A 16,258-nucleotide genomic window follows, 5' to 3' on the forward strand; every position below is an offset into this window, starting at 1 on the left:
CACGAGCGTTTTCAGTGGCTTGTGGAAAGATTAATACCTTGCGATGCTATTGATTTGGCCATTTGGTCTGCTAGCACATTATCCTCGATTCCACTATGGCCAGAAACCCAGCATATTGCCAGTGTCTACGAGATAAATATTGCACAAGTATGAGTAAAGCTCAATAAAAACAGGAATTTTATGCTCTTGTAAAGACCTTAACACGTTTACAAGACTTAACGAGTCTGTGAATAATAGTGGTTTCTCTAGTTTTATTTTCTTAATATGTTTGACCACATACAGTACTGCATAGGCTTCTGCAGTGAAGATGCTTGTTAGGGGGTTCAATACGCCAGATTTAGAAAAATAGGGGCCAACAGCCGCGTAAAATATGCCAGTATGTGACTTTGACGCGTCGGTGTAAAATTCTGAGCCCGAGTACTTCGATTGAATTTCGCGGAAATGCATTGCGATTTCGAGCTCTGGAGCGTGGTTTGTGACCTCTACAAAGGATACATCACATTCTATCACCTGCTACTCCCAGCGCGGTGACAGCTTAGCTGGAGGTATTAGGGCATATTCGAGAAGTGGAACATTCGCTAAGTTCTTTCACACGCAGTGAGAAAGGCTGTCTCATGGAGAGTCGATTGTGAAAAAGCGTTGCACATGTCAAATCATTCACGGTTATAGAACAAGGCGTTCCCGATTAGAGTGCACTTTGAGGAAATAGGTGAAGCTGATGTATGCTCTCTGCAGATGGAGTGACCACTCATTTCATTCTACGTATTAACTTTCGACAGGGCTTGTCCTGTATGCGCCAGTGGCCAGGCGGATACCTAAATGGTAGACGGGATTTAGCATCTTTAGCACGCTCGGGGAGGCAGAGTGATATACCACGGCACCATATATTCAAATCGTGACCGAATGAGGCTCTTGTGAAAATTCATTACACTTCTTGTCGCTGCCCCAGGATGTGTGAGATAAAATTTTCAGTAAGTTCATTGTTTTTAGGCATTTCATCTTGAGATATCTTATGTGCGGAATGAATGTAAGTTTAGAGTCAAGTATGATGCAAAGGAACTTGTGCTCTTTTTTCACAGGTATTTGTTGCAGTGGGATCTGCAACAAGCCATTTCTTCCTGGTGAAACGGACACTAACTTTTGTTGGGGTTCACTTTGAACCCGTTTGCATCTGCCCACTTAGACGCTTTGCTCAACCACTGTTGTACCTGTCTCTCACACACTGTAAGGTTGCAGGATTTGAAACCTATTTGTATGTCGTCTACGTAGAAGGAATAAAAGGCTGGTGGTAATGTTGCACGAAGCGTGTTCATCTTGACGATATAGAGCGTGCAACTGAGCACGCCTCCCTGAGGCACACCAGTTTCCTGGATGAATGCACGCGATAGTGCATTACCTATTTGAACCCGGAATGTACAGTTGTGTAGGTAGATTTCTATAATGTTTGATATATTGCCACAGAAGCCCATTGCCGACAGCTCGCGCAGGATTCCGTAACGCCAGGCTGTATCGTAAGCCTTTTCCATATCGAGAAACATGGATAAGAAATACTGTTTATGTATGAAGGCACCACACCTTTCATATGTTTGCATATGAAGGCATCATATGTTTGCTTCGATGCGCACGAGGTGGTCGATTGTAGACCCCCCTTCTCTGAAGCAGCACTGATCAGGGATCAAGAATTTTGTTTCACTCAAGGAACTGTAAAACGCGACGGGTTATCATTTTTTTTTTCAAAAAGTTTGCAAATACAACTTGTGAGGGCTATTGGGCGGTAACTTGTTACTAATGTGGGGTCTTTACCTTGTTTCTGAATCAAAACAACAAGGGATTCTTTCCATGCAGTAGGAAGGTACCCGGCAGCCAATATATTATAGAAAAGTGCGAGCAGCGTTATTTGGGTATCACTGTGGATGTGTTTAATCTTGTCGTACACGATCCTGTCAGGTCCTAGGTGCAGAGCTATGACATGTAGTCGATAATGCTTTCAACTCGGCAATGTTAAAAGGCAGGTTATAGGATTTTTTCTGTCCACATTTGCGGTCGATAGCCTTGCGTTCTGCTCTTTCTTTTTGCTTTAGGCATGCCCCGAAATAATTATTAGAACTAGATACGCGCTAGAAGTGTTCGCCAAGAGCATCAGCTTGGTCTTCCAAGCTGTTCGCTTCGTCGTTCACTAGGGGCAATGGATGGATTTATTTTCCTTTTAGCCTTCTTAGCTCGTCCCATACTTTCGCCTCTTGAGTATGCGAATTTTTAGCTGAGAGAAACCTCTCCCAGCTTGCCCTCTTAACCTGTCTTCGCCTCCTTCATCCCAGAGATTTAAGATTTTTAATTTCTATTAGATCTTCAGCCGTAGGACATTCACGTGGTTTGCCCCAAGCTTTATTTTGTCTTCTTCGTGCCTGTCTGCAATCGTCATTCCCCCAGGGGACCCGTCTTTTGAATGAAGCGTCACCTGTTTGAGGAATGAACTTCTCAGCGGCGTCAATGATAAGAGCAGTAAAGTATGATACGGCATGATCTATACTAAAATTATTTGTAAGATCTCGTGATAAGTAGGTGGATTCCCTAAAGCATTCCCAGTCAGCTGAAGTCAACTTCCAATGAAGGACATGCGAATGAAAGGCATGTTGGGCTACTAAGTTTAGGGTTACTGGGAAGTGAGCACTTCCGAATGGATTTTTAATTACACGTCATTCTAAATCGGGGAAAAGAGAGGCTGAGCCAATCGACAGATCTATTGATGAATATGAATTTGATGGATATTGTATTATGTTGGTTCCGTCTTAGTGAAGAGGCACGCACCGGAGTTAACAAGGAAGTTTTCAATGAGTCGACCTCTCGCGTCGCATCGCCAGTCTCCCCAAAGAGTTTGATGAGCATTAAAATCACCAGTGATCATGTATGGCTCTGGGAGCTCGTCGATGAGGCTGTAAAATTCCGTTTTACTGAGGTGTTAGTTGGGCGGTATGTAAATGCAGCAAATGGTTATCAGCTTGTTAAATAAAATTGCTCGCACAGATACAGCCTTGAGGGACGTCTGAAGAGTAAACTGTTGGCAAGCAACAGACTTACAGTTATAGCTACACATCCGGACGAGGCAGAAGCGTTGTCACGATCTTTACGGAAAATGGCATATTGCTTGAGGAACTTCGACTGTGCAGGCTAAGTGTGCTTCTTGGACACACAGCTCCTTCGGAATAAATTTATGTATGAGTTCTGTGATGTCATCGAGGTTTCGAAGTATTCCTCTGACGTTCCACAGTAGCATCTGTGAGTGCGTGTTGCAGACGATGTTTGTGCTGTGTGTCTCGAGTAAAAAGACCAGCTTAACCTACAAAGCCCTCTGTGATGTGGGCTTTTTCTTTTTTGGAGCCATTGCGAAATTCTCGCCGCTCCTTAGGCACTGGCAGCGCCGTCTGGCTGGCTATGTCCATCGGCTCTTGCGAGGCATTGGACACGCGCTCTTGCGAGCGCAGTGTTTGAGGTGAAGGCCCCTTCTTTAGAGACGAGAGATTCGAAGCCACCAGCGCGGAGGTCGATATCCCCTTCTTCTTCTTGGGGGGCGGAGCAGCGCTAGCCGCAGCCTCCGATGGGGCGGATGGCGTCACCACCGGCTCACTGTGTGTGGGCCGGACAGCCACCGGACGCCGTTGTGGCGCGGCCCCTTGACGCGCCACTTCGGCAAAACTGACTTTAGGCAGGTTATATGCCCGCCTGCGAGCCTTCTTGAACGTTATATTTTCCTTTACTTTGATTGTAACTATTTCTTTTTCTTTCTTTCAATACTGGCATGACCGCGAGTATTCGGCAAGCTGGCCATCGCAGTTCACTCACTGTAGAGGGTTTTCGCACGTTTCAGAGGTATGGTCACCGGAACTACATTTAGCACATGTCTATCGGCCTCGGCAGTTCTGGGAACAGTGTCCGAAACGCTGGTATTTGAAGCAACGCAGAGAATTTGGAACATCGGGTCTGACCCGTAGCTTTACATCGATTGTCTCGGGCAGGATGATTGAGCCAAAAGTAAGTACTAGATGCTTGGCTTTTATCCGCTTGCCATCCCTAGCATAATTCGTTTAACAGTGATCACGTTTTGCTCGGTTCAGATTCTCTCAGTTCCATCAGGGCATCTTCCAAGAGAACACCACGGCGGTGTTCATAGTTCAGTGCGGGGATGTTGTCGCTGGGATTTCCCCGAACGACACTAGGTTAGGAATTTTCGTGCTGTCTGGCATCGCGGAGTTCCCAAAGGAGGTCGCCGCTAGCCATTTTCGATGCTTTGTAGCCTGCTCCAAGAGGGTCGGTCAGACTTTTCGAAACGAAGAAAGGTGAAATCATTCTCACTGTCTTTTCGGGTTTATCAGAATGGATAACATGGAATCAGGGGAAGTTTTGCAATCTGTTGCCAAGAAATTGAAAAACATCTTCGGCGCGCCCTCGTTTCTGAGGGCGATCAGGGAGTCGGGGGAACGACGAAAAAACCATAAAAGTAACTACAATTTCGGTAACTATGCCAGTCGCCCACCACCAAGCCCACCAAGGGGACGCCACGAAACCCGAAGGCAACGAAGACGCCAACTGTACATAGCTACTATAACCTAATACAATAGGCCCAAGGAAGGATAAACTAAACCAGGCTAACCCTTGCTGCCTGGAAAATTGGAAGTAAAACGAAGTGAAGAGAATACGGGAGAGATGTAAAGTGAGAGAGAAAGACGAAGGTTAGAGGGAGAAAGAGAGAAAGAGGAAAAGGCAACTACCAATTTCTCCAGGGTGGGTCAGTCCGGGGGGGGGGGGGCCGTCTACGTGAAGCCACGGCCAAAGTGGTGTGTTGCCTCCGCCGAGGGACCATAAAGGTCCAAGCACTCAGCATTCGCTCAACCCCCAGGATCTCCTTTTCCCCGGACACGGCTAAGCCACGTACGGTTAAACGCGGGAGGGGCCAACTCTCATGTGCTCGGGTCCGTGGTTTCGCAACACACCAAACACCTGTTCATGCAGACGCCCCTGCGGGGGAACACATCATAAAAAATCACAAGAACATTTTATTTACAATACTATAAGCCCTTGTGGGCTGTTATAGGGGTGGGAATAATTATACAATACCACTTACAAAGCAGTTCTAAGCGTCTATGAAAAGCTTCAGGTGATTGTCAGGCTACATACACACCATAATTGAGCTTACTCCATTCGGATATTGTAGGTGGCATAAAAGAAAACTTGAACACCTCAACTCTTGTAATGTAAGATAGCATAATGGTAATTATTACACGGTCACAGTCATCCCGGAGGGCGCAGATAGATACTAGGATCTAAGTTTCGTGTCTTATAATACAGCTGGCACAAGAATTTCAGACGCGTGATCTGTCTACGTGTAGACAGTTTTTTTAAGGTTAGCCCTGTGGAGTAAAGCGGTCACTGACTGCGTCCTATGATAGCTTCAATAAATAAACCTGGCTGCTAATGTTTGGATCCGTTTCAACTTATCAACTTGCTTATTACTATGCGGATCCCAGATTATGCTAGCATACTCTAACGTAGGACGTTCAATTGTTCCGTAAGCCATCAGCTTTGTTTGAGACGTGGCGTCTCTTAATTTTCGCCTTAAAACGATCAGCTTGCGTTTATCTGAACCAGACATATTTTCAATGTGCTTGTTCCAGAGTAAATTCAGAGTAATTGTAACGCCGAGAGACTTTAACTGACTAGATCGACTGCTTTATTTTTAATTTGACATGTAAACACCAGTGGCTCTTTCTTATTTGATACAGACGTACATGGGCTTTCATCAAAATTGATTTTCATGTCCTACTTTTCACACCACTGATAAATAGCTGTCAAGGAAGCATTTAGGATGACCTGGTCAGAGAGACTTTTCACGCGAGTAACTAACTCACAGCCATCCGTGAAAAGTCTCCCATCAACAGAAGAATTACCATTTTTCCAATAGCATTGATACGAGTATATAGCAGAAACAAAATATGTCCCAATACCGAACCCAAAGGTACTGCGGACGTCACGGGCAACGTAAGTGAACGTGCATCAGAAATCACTACAAACTATTGTGCAAATGGGCTTCGTTCCAATTAATAATCTCCAGAGTAACAACAAACTCTCGCATCTTTTCGATAAGCTTGGCATCGCAAACGGTGTCAAATGCTTTTTGAAAGTCTATTTAGATTATATCAATTTGTTCTTACCATTAATTGCAGCAGCGAAGGTGTAGAGTGACTAAAATCTGGTGATAGTTGATAAGCGTTGCCGGAAACAATGTTGCTTCACGTAGAAAAGATTGTTATCTTAAATATATTGGACTGATTGTTTCGAAATAATGTGTCCCAACATTTTACACGTGGTGCATGTGATCGACACCACGTGGCAATTAGCAACATTCAGTTTGTCTCCAGATTTTAATACTGGCACAACTCTTGCCATCAGCGACTCCATTGCAACAGTTTCTACTCGCAGTGATGTGAAAAAACTGAACAAAAAATGACAGACCACTTCACTGCCACCAGTGAAGTGGTCTCTTCACCAGAAAAACTGTCGTTCCACATAGACGTGTCAGGGATGAGAACAGGGTTGCTCCGGGGTAAACAATTCTTAGGCATATCCGATTTGACTTTTGAGGGTAGTTTTGCTTCGCCAGAGAGGTTAATGTAAAAAAAAAATGTGTTTGAGCTGTATGATTTCGGTTGGTAGTGTTTATGGACGTAATGCCAACACATTTAGTATTAATTCTGACGCTCTCGGTGACACTTTTGCTCGCAACAGCTGCTTGCTTCTTCTTTTTCGCCTTGCTTTTTCCTGCTTCTATAGCTTTTATTTTAAAGATATCACCAATCTATAGGAATCCTCTTTTTAACAAAATGTACCTTACTTGCACAAGGGTAAGCACAAATAGAAAGCCGCTGGTGATGTCAAGGGCCTCGAACTTATGGCCTAAAGTGCTATGCAGGATGCGCCGAGTTTGGCGAAACTCGGGATCTTCACGAGCTCTGGCAACGCTCCAAGATGAAAGAACTAATGGTACCAAGACAAAGTTGTACTTCAGCACGCCTCCAGTTTCATTGGTTTATCTAGATTCACTCTGGGTAGCTATCATCCCTTGGGCGTTGCCATATGGATGGTCGACAAACTGGGACTCACGTGATCATACCGTCGGTGCATGTTAGTGCCTTCTTTCACTTGTTTGTCGTTCCACCGTGTGCATAACAGGCACTAGCAAGTTATAATATAAATGCATTTATACAAGCTTATTAGTCACTGTACCGTGGTTTATAAGCATGTTAAAGTTTACAAGATGTACACTGAATATGCATTAGACTTATTCGTAGTTTATACGTTTGGCGTTATGCCACGAGGGGAAGCTCGCCCTCTTTTTTTCCTCTGGATTGAATTGCTGCGACTCGCTACGTGCTTGCGCTCACATTTTCGAGAACAGATTGGTGTGCGCCTGGTTTTCAGACTGGTGTTTCAACAGATCGCTCGTTGGTCGCGCTAAAGTAAGGCTGCGTGACGAAGTGAGCGTCGGCTAGCGCAGAAGTGGTTTGCCGCGCGCTCAGCGTGTAAGCACGCAGTAATGACGGAAATCAATGGGCAGAAAACTACGCTTTATTTTCTTATATTTAGTGATGCACCTTCGTACTGGCTAGCGCCGTGCGATGGTTTCTAACAACCGCAAGGAGTCTTCATAATGGGTAGCCCGGGTGATCCGTGGCTTCTAACAAATGCAAGATAAGGTCTTTGCAGCGCCCATGGCCGTTGACTGCCATCACATCCCCCATCCCAAGTTTGATTCCAGCACCGGTGCAGTTACCCTGTCCCCTCCGCTGCCGAGGTGGCGCTCCACTTTTTCACAATAACTTTCTATTTTTTGCGTGTAAATGCCCGTGATGAGGTGAACAAAGTTCACGCTGTAGTTTACTGTATCCTAAGGCAGATTGGTGCTAGCCCCGTTCGTATCCACTAAATTTGAGATACAGTTGTATGCGGCCAATTCGTCAATATGAATAATGGTCCCCGCGGTTTAACATTGGCTGCAATGATGGCGCCTACCGTCGCCGCCTTTCGTCGGTCGACCTTGAAAAGTCGCAGCACCCCTCTGGTCGCGCAGACCATGCCGAAGATGCATGGGCCACCATATGTAACACCGCCGTAATTTTGGCGCCTCGCTGAAACGTTGTCACCCACCTTAGGCGCCATCGAAGGTACTTTTGCTCACCGCGAAGAAGGCACTCGTCAATTCACTCTATCTTCCCGGGGCCACCGAGTGGAGGTCTCGCCAGCAGCTCGTCCCTCGCGACGTCACGGGGGTATCTCCTGCAGTCGGCGATGGCGTGCTCCGATAGAGGAAACAAGTCGCCGGTAATCTCCTTTTACAGCACGTGAGCCATATCATTTTCCACCTGGAGAGGTGGTAGTTCGGACGGCCGAGGCGGTCCGTGTTGTTGTAGTAACTTCCTTCGCCTCTCTGCCCATGCAGTGCAATGTTACCGTGCCGCTGCGAAAACTGCTTTCGGCGCATGTTACACCGAAAGGCCGCCCAGTGTCCATTCTGAGTCTTCCTATATAATGTGACCACTTCGCCTTCCCAGGTTAGTTCGTCCGGGTTGAACCCCAGGTGCTCCCACGTGCCCCAGTACTTCGATGGCGCCGCCGGACCTGGCCTAGGGCTGGGACGCGGTTGACGAACAGTGCTTGAAGCTGGAGAAAGCCGAAGCGATCGCACGAACATTTCCTCCGCAGCCTAATGACACCAGTCTGTGCTCGCAAAGCATAATTTGCCCGCCATGCTGTCTCCGCGGACGAGGGCTTTTGCCTAACTCAACACACAGCCAGCGCACTGACGTTTTGAAACGGCAAAAATTACGTTCAAACTCTACGTCGGTCATGTAGGTGAACGGGTCCAGATGGTCATATTGACGCTTGTTGCGGCTGGATGCGATGATACAGGCTGCTGCTGCCGCCGCCATGTTTGCGAGTGCAACTCAAAGGGGGGGGGGGGGGGGGGGGGGGGTTCGCGATGTACGAGTTTGACACGAGTCCGCCAGTGATTGAAAACCATAGGTCACGCCCCGCGCTAGGCATGTAACTATTGTGCGCTAACACACCACAGTTGGGCAGGACGCGGCATTGTTTGCCTCTCAGCTATAACCGCGTCGCCGTTGGCATGTACTATTGTGCCTAAGTTGGGCCCCCCTATTTTTGGGCAACGGCGACGCGGTGCTGAGCTGAGAGGCATCAACAATCTTGACCGCCGAGATAAAACACGCACAACGTACTGTCATGGGTTATGTAAAAAGCACCACTATCAAAAACAAAGCGTCGACTTTCACTGGCTTATGCATACTCTGCATATCTTCTTGGGCTGTGATGGCCCCTCTGCACGGTTCATTATCTGCATTGGGGCGACGCAGCGCACAGGCAATAATTATCGGCACGACCCTGTAGCTGCTTGCAAGGCGTCGATGCGCCGTGGTGGACGACGATGTTGTGGAGTGCGTAGTGTTTTCCAACGACAACGTATCACAGCTGTTGTTTGAGATGGCTGCTCTGCCATCGGTGATGTATCCGAGCCGCAGTGACGCAAACGCGGTGAGCGTCGAGAAACGCTCGCTTTTCTAGACCCAGTGCGATTGGATTTCTTCATGAAAGAAGCACAGTAAACAGTTGCAACACCTTTCTGCGTTCGAAGTCTAATTTCATAACTGCACACAAGAGCCCTCACCCGACAAAATGCGATTGCTGCGGTGTCGTTACGATATTCATCTGCGATCGCTGTTAGCTCAGCAGCAGAGGCAATCGGCAAGCACATGGAGTGCACAACACAATTAAATACTGCGTACATGCGCACGGAGGCATATTAACTGGGTAAGCGATGACAAGCGATGAATTGTGTCGCTGGGCAGCACGCGCTTCTTCGCAACGCAGCGCGGAGGCTTCGCGCACGCGTATGAACTGGTACATTTTCACTGTGCTGCATCACTACGGACCATAGAATACCGTACAGCCATTTTGCAGCGACAGCCGTTGCGCCCGTCTTTATGGCTAGAATATCGTTTTTGTTGGTAAAGCGGCGGCCTTAATAGCCTCACTGAAGCGCCTGCGGTGAACAGCTATTCCGCGGCGCTGCGGCACCCTTCCCCCAATAAACAGGGAATGGACAGATCATTGTCATGACTGACTTTATTGAGAATAACACTGCAGTGCCCCTGGCGACTGCTCACCGTATGAACTCCCTCGAGCGTGCGACCCTCTTGAATGTATCCGCTTGTAAGCTTTCGGCTCACTGTCGCCTCTCGCGGAAAAAGTGCAAAATTTCATAATTCGCTCGACCTCCGTTCGTCATCAGAAATTGGATAGCATTCATAACGAAAAACAGATACTTTAAGAAATGAAATGTTTTTTTATATGTTGTATTTTAATGTATTTGATTAGCAAACTAGAACACATGCGCTGGCGATGCCCCTCGTTACAGGGGCCTAATTGCATCACGGAAGAAGAATGGAGCTCTGCCATCCAGAGCTCAGAACTGTCACGCCAAACTTGGGCTGTCCAGAGAGTCCACGATGCGGCGGTTAGGCTCGGCCTAACCGTCCCCACGTGCGAGGGGCCCGCAGCTCTGCCCTAGGGCAGGGCTTCTCAGGACCTATTTAATGAAGTTCTTTGCCTGTCTATCTGTCGATCTGATTGAGGGAAAGTGTAGGTGCAAGAATGCACCGCTTGTGCCCTCTTCGCATTCGACAAGGATAGAAAGAGAATGCCCGAAAGAGGAGGCACGCCCTTCACGCGCCCGAGAAAGGCGTGGCAAGCGGCTTACGGTAGGTCAGTCATGGTATTGCTAAATTACGATAACACGTTCATAACAATAGGCAGCGCTGGCATGTTTCGTTGCTGTGCTTGAAACGCGGAAGTACTGTGCCACGCAGGGGGCGCTGATGTGATATGTGGCTTAAAACCCCTATATATAGAAAGTTGCGCCATTCTTAGACAACGTTGTCTTAGATCTTGCCGCCACCGCGCTCACCCCGGCGTTTCCTCCTCGCCGCCTCCTGTCGTCCCTGCCTCCTCCGCTCCCCCATTGGCCAATCCGTGTCACTTGGAAGCACGCGTTTCGCTTTTGCATATATTTTTCTATCCAGCGCGCTAGGACTGCCATTCTCGGGTCTGTGCGACGAAAGTGCTGTACGCACAAACGGATCAAACGTGTTTGGGACAAGAACTTCGCTGTGATGGCATGCTGCTGCGCCTTCAGTTGCCACAAGCCACAGGGCGAGGGCAAAAGGCTTTTTTGTTTACAATCTGGCGAGCGCAAACGCACCACCGCAAACGCCGGCGGTGGTGCACACTGGCTCCGTAAAATCAGACAGACTTCGGCAAAAACACTTCACCTTATTCGTCGCATTGCAGCAAAAGCAGCTGGAGCTCGTACTGAAGTAGCTCGACGGCTGGTACATGCAGTCTTGCAGCCACGAATTTTATATCAGGCACAATTTCAACGGCTAACTTTGGCACAGTTGGCACAGTTAGAGACGGTTAATCGCGATGCTATGCGCACAATCACAGCACTACCACGCATCACTCCGATACCAACGTTACAGGAACATGCCCAGCTCAACACAATTGCAGAACTAATTTTGCAACGTGAAAAAGCACGTGAAATAAAAAAGCAACTTGTTCCGGCTGTCGCTGCGTTGCATGCTCATTTTCAACGCGGCTCTCGTATTGACAATCAGCCCTATCCAATGCCTCCCTGGGAATTCACCAGCATCACAACTAATAAGCCAACGAAGTTACGACGCAGCGATACAACAGGTATTATTGACGACCACAATCGATCCATCATGCGCTAACACCAGCAAAGTCTATACGGATGCTGCTATTCTCCCAGACGGCGGGAGGACATCATTCCTCAGTACAACGCATAATTTCATCAGCGGCCACCAGCGCTATTTATCTACGGAAGCCAGCGCTCTAGTAATGGAACTTCAAGCCATTCACGACGCTGTGCAAGATGCGGCATCTAAGCTGCCCACCATCAAACAACTATATATATATTCACTGATTCTTTAGCGGCTATTCAGGAACTGAAGAAGGTTGACAAGGCGATGGAAATCTGCGAGACAGTACACACGATGAATAGAAAAACAGCTACCTGCGTCAAGGTACACTGGATTCCAGGCCATGCAGCGAACCCTCACAACATTGCTGCTGACCAGCAGGCACATTGCCCTCCTAATCCAGAACTTCCGTCCTTTCCCCTCCCACCTCAACCCCTTAACTCGCTCCGAGCCCGTAAAAATTTTCTCCGGCAGGACACACGCGCTCTTATCCCCCCGTGTGTCTGCTCCCTCCCCCTTCACCTTACTAGGGCGGAGGAAGTTGTGCTTAGGAGGCTTCGGGCCGGGGTGGCCCTTACACCGGCTGTGATCTCAAGGTGGAACTGGTCGCATTTACCACTGGGTGCTACGTGTCCATACTGCTCCGTCCCTGTGATGGAAGCAGATGCATACCATCTAATATGGACATGTACTGGTTTACAATCGGAACGCTCGCGTCTCCTACTGGAAGCCGGCCTCCGCTACAGTGTGACAACCAGCTATGACCACTGGATACATGTTAACAGATTCCACAAAACACTGCTTCAATTCATACACAACACAGGCCTCACAGTACACATATAATACACATATACACATCAGGAATTATGCCTTAACGGCAAGTCTTTATCGCAATAATAATAAAAAAAACGCTTGCTGCACACTTGGTATTTGCCCCGTCTCGCATCGCCGCATTGCTACTTCCAAAACGGCATTATTAAGGCCAGTTACGGACTGACGAAGCAAAATCGCGCCTCAAAAGCTTCTCCGCAGGGCGCAATCGAAGTTTTCCGCGGATTTCCTCTGGTAGCGCGTTAGCTGTCGTCTGCCACGGCAGGCCCGACGTAGGCGGCGCCACTGTCACATCGTGCCTCGATCACGCTGGTCGCGCAGAGCGCGACAGTGGAACGGAGGAGGAGGGAAGTGGTTGGCACTACTTTTTATTAATAGGGGTTTTAATGTGGTTTTATCTCGACGTTTCTTTTGGCCTGCTGTTTTTGCGCGTTTCTTGCTATCTCCGTTCCATGACTGCCATCGAGCAAGCTCGGGAAAACTCGTGCGAACGAAAAAAAATGACAGCAGATCCACGAGGTGAATGATGATGAGTGGGCGAAGCTCCGGAGGGAATCATCGGATCTCCCGCTTAAGGGGACGCTAGCACAAACGCGTTAGAAACGTGCAGTACTCTAGTAAGAGATATCTTGGAACAACAAAGAGAGGAAAGACGGGAGTTCGGCAGGCCCCATCCAAAATTGACCAGACGGCAAGCGATGGACTGGCGCCGACTCCAAACGAACACTTATCCTAATCTACACAAGCTAAGACAAATACATGGCGAAGCGTACGCAGACAAATGTCCATGGTGTGGCGAAAAGCCTACATTGCCACACATCACACTCATATGCGCGAGAAGACCTCCACAAGCGAACACACACAAATTTACTAAACAACACTTTCTAAGGCAGTGGGAGGCATGGCTTGCGGACGAGGAACAGGACAGTCAGCTGGCTCTCCTGGACCAAGCCCAGCGAGCCGCTCAAGCCAGTGGGGCCCTGGACTAGGGGCTCCACCCACATTTTTCTTGTTTTTTTGCCTTTCCCCATTAAAGTTTACTCTCTCTCTCTAGTAAGGGGGAGCGGCCACAGCGTCTTACGCAGCCATTTACATATGCCGGAACGTGCACCGCGTTTGCCGACGCCATCACATGACTGCTGAGAGAGTATACCCCCCCCTATTCATAAACGCTCCTCGACTTGAACTTGACTTGCCACCGCTTTGGGCAGCGCGTTCGAAACGCGTTGAAGGTAAGGTGGAGAGGCCACAGCGTCTTACACCAGCTTCTTACAAGGGCCGTAACGCGCTAGCACAAACGCGTTAGAAACGCGCTAGAAACGCGGCCTTTCGTTAATGTTGGGTATTTATAGCCATCGTGGTGCGTTTGTCCATGTCCGCTTCGTGGCGTAGTGGGCTAACGCCGCACGCTCGGAAGCGAGGGGTCCCTGGTTCGATTCCGCGCTACGGACACAACTTCAGAATTTTTTTCTCATTTTTCTCAGACTGGTTACACACTACTACTACTACGGGGACGGAACGGGTGCCGCTACAAGGAGCTTCGCCCCTAATACTCGGCGCAACATGTATAGCACCCCTAAAGTCCCTATATGAGAAAAGTACCGCCATCTACTCTTTCCTCCGCCGCCTCCTCTCCTAAAGTGCTTGCTGTTTTCTTAACTTTTTGCTTGCGAAAGCCAAGTCGACGGTAGCGCACCTAGAAAGTCCACGTTGAAGCTTTCAGGCCGGGCGCGCCCCGCCGCCGGCGACTGCGGCTGCGCAGAGGACTTTCAACATGGCTCTGAGGCGGAAAAAAAGAAAATATAAAGAAGTGAAAAGCACGCGCTATCGTCGTCCAATTGGAGATACAGGAGAGAAAGAAGCGGCGTTTATCAAAGGATGGCGGTATTTTTCTTATATAGGGACTTTAAGCACCCCTAGCCTGGTAGAATCTCTACCGTACATCGCTTTATTTTTATTTTTTCGAGGCGGCGTTGCGGCATCGCTCCTATGTTGCGGAACCACGGCAACAGTATAGGTCTACCACAGCGCCCCACTTGTGTCATCAAGTACGCCGTGTTTAAGGCACGCTCATATATACTTGAGGGCACGTACGCTGTGCGTGACATCTTTCTTTGTGTGTGGACCAGCTTGATGGTAAAGTACGGTGTGCTTCTGTAAGTCGGGATGTGTCATTGTTGAGAGAAAGAGAAGTCATGGGGGAGAGGGAGGGGGGTAAACCAGGTTGAGCCTGGTAATCTACCCTGCCCTGGGGAAAGGCGAAATGGGTTTGAAAGAAGAGAGCGAAGAGAGAAGTTCACACGTAGCCCAGTTACACAAACCAGCATTCATCGCTGAGGTAGTCACCGGTGGTCATACAGGTTCGTGCGTTTTAAAACTCGTAACATCGCTTTTGTGCCCGTGCACATAGCAGACGCACGAGGCCACGGGCCCAAGATCTTCACCTCTGTAAAAGGCCTACCATCTAAGTTCCCCAAATCTGTCCGTAGGGCACTCCTCTCTTATTCGCATGTGTGTCATTGTTGTATTACACTTAAGCCTTGGGTCTGAACAGAACAAATGTACTTAACCTGCCTACAGGACGTCGTACACCGCAGCCAATAGCTTGTCCATTTCAGCATCGAGTACTTAGGCTCATTTGCCTTCACTCGCCCATTTCTCACTCTTCCTTAACGATGGCGCACGCCGATAACTTCAGATCATTGGGTGGCTGCCGAACACTATGGCTTTCCCCAGCAGTTTCGCGCTTCCAAGAATGAGCCATGTCCCTCGGGAATGACACCGATACCGCAAAGAGCAGCCGACGTTTACAGCCTCCTTGAGCGAGGTAGTCATATATAGTTCAGGTGTCAAGATGGGGTTGAGGTCGTCGATTTATTTTTCATTCCATTATAATTTAATCATCCATCATTTTAGCCTGTATTTGATTATTCGCTTTCGATACAGGGTTTTTATTCGATTGAGTACTCGAAATTTTGCTGGGCACTATTAAAAAGCTTATAATACAGTTATCTACATTTGTAGGACCCTATTCCAATGTTTGAGAGGTGAAACCAAGTTTGAAACATAAGCGTATAAACTTTTGATAAAGGAAAATCTTGTTGTATACAAAATATAGTTGGCACTAGTGGGTTTTGAAAAGATAAACAATATATGGTATGAAATGGCACTTAGCGGAGAAATAAATAAGATACATGGTGCTAGTAAATCCCTGTATACTACAGTTAAACAACAAATAATAAAAATGTAAAAGTAAATGCTGAAGTTCCACAGAAACATGCCAGAAATTGCAATATACACAGGGGAAAACGATGTTACTGGTATAGCATCCTAAACCACATACTCTTTTCTACAGAGCGAAGGCATTGTCCTTAGCTGGTATGTTTGGGTCAAACCGACATCTTTGAATGCAATGTCACACTACCAGAATGCGCTCGGATGCTATAGATTTGCTGGAATTGACACGACCTCCATGCACATGCTGTCCACTTATTTAGTGAACTATGTGTGGCACGACAATCAGCGACTGGGTTGCTACAGTACGCCTTGAATTGCGCGCGCATTTCAAGAGGCGGCGG

This window comes from Dermacentor silvarum, chromosome 7, assembly GCF_013339745.2.
Source record: "Dermacentor silvarum isolate Dsil-2018 chromosome 7, BIME_Dsil_1.4, whole genome shotgun sequence".
Taxonomy (NCBI): Eukaryota; Metazoa; Arthropoda; class Arachnida; order Ixodida; family Ixodidae; genus Dermacentor; species Dermacentor silvarum.